We start from the raw sequence: 5,409 nt of genomic DNA on the forward strand, positions 1-5,409 counted from the left end.
TCTAAATTTTCCTCTTGCTAGTAGTTTTCCTTACTTGGTGGGTGTCCTGCATTAGCTTGATTTGCAAAAGAAAACAATAAAAATCATCCAAATCCATCCACTCTGATATAGTTTGGCTGTGCCCTCACTCAAATCTCATCTTGAATTGTAGCTCACATAATTCCTTAATATTGGAGGGACCCAGTGGGATATAACTGAATCATGGGAGTGATTCCCCCATGCTGTTGTGATAGTAGTGAATAGGTCTCATGAGATCTGGTGGTTTTATAAGGGAAAATCCTTTTTCCTTGGCTTTCACCGTTCTCTTCTTTGTCACCATATGATGCATGCCTTTCACCTTCCACCATGATTGTGAGGCCCCCCTAGCCACGTGGAGCTCTGAGTTCATTAAAACTCTTTCTTTTCTAAATTGCCCAGTCTTGAGTATGTCTTTATCAGCAGCATGAAAACAGACTAATACATATCTCATGTTTAAAAAATAGAATAGATTTTTGAAATATTAATTCTTTCTTTTGTATATATATGCAGGAATGGGATTTCTGAATCACACAGTACTTTTATTTTTGGCTTTTGGAGGAAGCTCCATACTATTCTCCATACTGGCTAAACTACTTTCTATTCCCAAAAACAATGTATTAGAGATCCCTTTTATCTGCATACTTGCCAGTTTTTTTTTTTTTTTTATCCTTTTGATAATGGCCAGTCTAGTTTGGATGAGGTAATAATCCATTGTGGTTTTGATTTTCATTCTCTTGATGATTAGTGAAAATTTTTTATATACCTGTTGATTATTTGTATGTCTTCTTTTGAAAATGCCTATTCAAGTCTTTTGTTGATTTTGATTGAATTATTACTCTGTCCTATGGAGTTATTTGAGCTCTTTATATAATCCATACATTAAACCCCTATCAGCAGCATAGTTTGAAAATGTTGACTGGGCACAGTTGCTGACACCTGTAATCCCAGCATTTTAGGGGGCCACGGCGGGCGGATCACCTGAGGCACCTGAGGTGGGGAGTTTGAGATCAGCCTGACCAACATGGAGAAACTCTGTCTCCACTAAAATTATAGAAATTAGCCTGGTGTGGTGATGCATGCCTGTAATCCCAGCTACTCGGGAGGTTGAGGCAGGAGAATCACTTGAACCAGGAGGTGGAGATTGTGCTGAGCTGAGATCCTGCCATTGCACTCCAGCCTTGGCAACAAGAGCAAAACTCCATCTCAAAAAAAATTAACAAAATAAGATAAAATAATAGGATATAAATACTTTCTCTCCCTCCGAGCCAGGTTATCTCTTCACATTATTGTTTCTTTAGCTGTGCAGAAGCTTTTTAATTTGATGTAATCCCATTTGTCTATTCTTGTTTTCATTGCCTGTACCTTTTCAATAAGATCTCTTTTGAGTACAATTTCACAGTGTTTCGCCTATGTTTTCTTTTGGTACGTAGTTTTATGTCTTACATGTAAGTCTTTAGTGAGTTTAGAATTCATTTTTGGATATGATGAGAGATAGAGTCTGGTTTCATTCTTGTGCATGTGGCTATCTACTTTTTCCCGCACCATTTACTGAAGAGACTGCTACAGCACTATTCACAATAGCAAAGACTTGGAATCAACCTAAATATCCATCTACATATAAATTGGTAAAGAAAATGTGAGTATTATTCAGTCATAAAATAGAAGGAAATTCTGTCATTTACAGCAACATTGGTGAACTTGGATGACATTATGTGAAGGGAAGTGAGCCAGGCACAGAAAGACAAACAAACACCACATTAGCTTATTCATATGTGGAATCTATAGAGTAGAGGTTATCAGGAGCCAAGGAGCAGAGGAGTTACCAGGAGAGTTTAGTACAAAGTTACAGTTAGACAAGAGTAAGGTCCTGTGTTCTATTACACAGTAGGGTGACTACAGAAAATAATAACCTAGTGTGCAGTTCAAGATAGCTAGAAAGGAAGATTTTGAATGTTGTCACCACAAGTAATTGATATATATTTAAAGTGACAGATATGGTAATTACTCCAAGTTGAACATTATGCAACGCATACTTGCTTGAACCATCACACTCTACCCCATAAATATGTATAATTATGTTTCATTATAAATTAAATAACAATTAATAAAATAAGGCTGGGCACATGGCTCACATCTGTAATCCCAGCAGTTTGGGAGGCTGATTTGGGTGGATCACCTGAGATCAGGAGTTTGAGACCAGCCTGGCCAACATGGCAAAACCCTGTTTCTACTAAAAATACAAAAATTAGACAGGCATGCTGTCATGTGCCTGTGGTCCCAACTACTCGAGAGGCTGATGCAGGAGAATCACTTGAACTCCAGAGGTGGAGCTTTCAGTGGGCCGAGATCATGCCACTGCACTCCAGCCTAAGAGACACAGTGAGATTTCATCTCAAAAATAAATAAATAAATAAATAAAAAGCCTGTCCTAAGAAAAGAATTGACATGGGAGTGTTAGAATATATTGGGCTCCAGAATGTCCATGTAAATTTTCAAGTCCATCTCTTACGAAAATTATACCAAAAAGTGGAATATTACACAAACATACATAAGAATTTTCAACATGCTTTTTTATCAAAACTAGGAAGAGGTACAATTCAAGATTGCAACATGCAAGTCCTATCCAAAAGGTACAAGATCGGGGGGTGGAGGTTGTGGTGAGCTGAGATCACGCCATGCATTGAACATGCATTGAACCATCACATACACACACACACACACACACACACACACGTTTATTTCTACATATACACATATATAAGTTTATTTCTAGATATGCATATATATATTAGTTTGTTTATCCACTCACTGATTGCACTAGTTTACATTATCACCAGCAGTATGAAAGTGTTTCCTTTTCACCGAATCCATGCCAATATCTATTATTATTATTATTATCATCATTATTGAGACAGAGTGTCACTCTGTTACCCAGGCTAGAGTGCAGTGGCATGATCTTGGCTCACTGCAACTTCCTCTTCTGGGTCCAAGCGATTCTCCTGCCTCAGCCTCCCAAGTAGCTGGGACTACAGGCACGCACCACCACGCCCAGCTAATTTTTGTATTTTTAGTAGAAATGGTGTTTCACCATGTTGGCAAGGATGGTCTCAATCACATGACCTCGTGATCTGCCCGCCTCGGCCTCCCAAAGTGCTGGGATTACAGGTGTGAGCCACCACACCCGGCTCTATTATTATTTTTATTATGATCATTCTAGCAAGAGTAAGGTGGTATTGCATTGTGGTTTTGATTTGTATTTCCTTGATTATTAGTGAAGTTAAGCATTTTTTAAGTTTGCTGACCATTTGTGTATCTTCCTTTGAGAATTTTCTGTTCGTGTCTTCAGCCCACTTTTTGAGGGATTTAAGACCAAAAGGGTCAATTTCTATGTTTATCAAAAAAAAAAATTAAGTAAAAAATTGTGGGACTATTAGATTGGTTTCATTTGCAGAAAGCAGTAAGGTCTGTGGCTCCCGATAAGTGATTTTTTTTTTATGTATGTGTGAAAACAAATAATCTTAGGACAGTTCCCTGATACCTCGCTGCCTCTCAAACTGGAATATTCTAGCAAATCATTGATTTAGAAATAAAATTCAAGTAATTAAATTTAAAAAAAATTACAAAAGGAATTAGTATAGCATCATGCAAAGATTCATCACAAAAGTAAATTGAAGAGTATCAAATACTATTAATAGATGAGGAACATTTATCAGAAGAAATACACCCATCTAACAAGTGTCATGATTAAATGTTTTTCTATGAATTTAATATAGCTAATGGAATAATGCTTCTATGCTATTTATGTTGGCAGTACTAGTCTCACTTTCCTGGAAAAAGAACTCTAGGAAACTTGATAAATTTCCATAACAACAGCAACAAATAAATAATAAAATAATAAAAATAAAGCACTATTTGAACAAAGCCCTTACTACTGAAGGTATTAGGAAACAACCAAGAAAAGAATTGAGAAGCCAAATTTATTAACAGAAAGTGATCACATTATAGTTTGCTGGATCTTTTCACAGCCTTCCTCTACCTCTCCCAAGAGAATATGCCTATTTATAAGGCTTAACATTTAATAGAGAAAAAGACTTAAGGAAGTATTCCTAGACTTCAGAGAACAAACGCTCCACTGAAGAGCAACCATGTGTGTATCATTATCATCTTTACACTCTTCTCCCATATGACAAGTGCACTATGACTTTTTATGTTACTTAAAAATGCAGACTTTGTTTCTGTTTTCAATTTCACATTGCTAAAAATCAAGTCTATTTCCTCTTTTTAGTTTTTTGTTTTTTTTTTTTTCCTATTTTACTCAAGCTTAGTTTGCAAAAAATTTTCTCACAATGAGCTTTCTGGACTTTCTCATTTAACATAGCCCTTCAACAACTTAAACCAAAAACCAAGCATATCTGACTTATGCGTATAAGTCTGCTACAAGCATAAAACTACCAGAAAATAAGACTATCAGAAAATCAAGGTTAAGACATGTGCCTAGACAGATTTATCTTTCAGGCATTGTCAATCCACATCATTTCAATCACTCTATTTTCTACTGTGCCTTGCAGTCATATTTGCTTTTATTCTAAAATAAAATGTAAGAATAAAATATGGCAATTGAATTTTGGTTATACTTCCCCTTCTTCACAATGCTCTAGTTTTTTTTCAATTAGGAAGCTAAAATTTATTCAATGTGAATTATAGTAATGCATTAAAGACATTAGACAAATTTGCTCAATATGAAGCCCAGTGGTTGTCTGTTTTCTTTTAAGGATGTTAAACAAGTCCATCCATAAAATCGCATATTTTTTTCTATTATATGCTGTATTTTTATTTCAATATTCAATTATATATTGCTAGTAAATAGAATTATGACTAAATTTTATATGTTAACCCTATATCTTGCTACTTTGATTAACTCACTTATGAGTTCTAGTGTGTTCTTTGTAAATACTTAAGGATTTTTCAGAAGTGTTCCTATCCAGATTTTCCAACATCATTTATTCAATAGCTGTCTCTATTCACAGATGGCATTTATAGACACACAAGCAAATGTAAACAAATAAATTTTGATTAACTGTATAGATATGAATAAAAAATCACCTACAAAAAGAAACACTTTGGTCTCAGCTTTCTCCTACAAATCATTTATCTTCAGAAATTAATGTAGCAATATCTACTAGATCATCAAAGAAGCAAAGTATAAATTGAGGATTTTGTATTTAATATTCATCAAAATTCTTCTTAAAGTATAAAGGTATTTAAAGCTTGAGGTCAGATGTGGCGGCTAATCCCAGGACTTTGGGAGTCTGAGGCAGGTGGATCACTTGAGACCAGGAATTCAAGACCAGCCTGGCTAATATGGTGAAACCCCGTCTCTAATAAAAATAC

This window comes from Cebus imitator, unplaced genomic scaffold (genome assembly GCF_001604975.1).
Source record: "Cebus imitator isolate Cc_AM_T3 unplaced genomic scaffold, Cebus_imitator-1.0 Scaffold176, whole genome shotgun sequence".
In the NCBI taxonomy this organism is placed as follows: Eukaryota; Metazoa; Chordata; class Mammalia; order Primates; family Cebidae; genus Cebus; species Cebus imitator.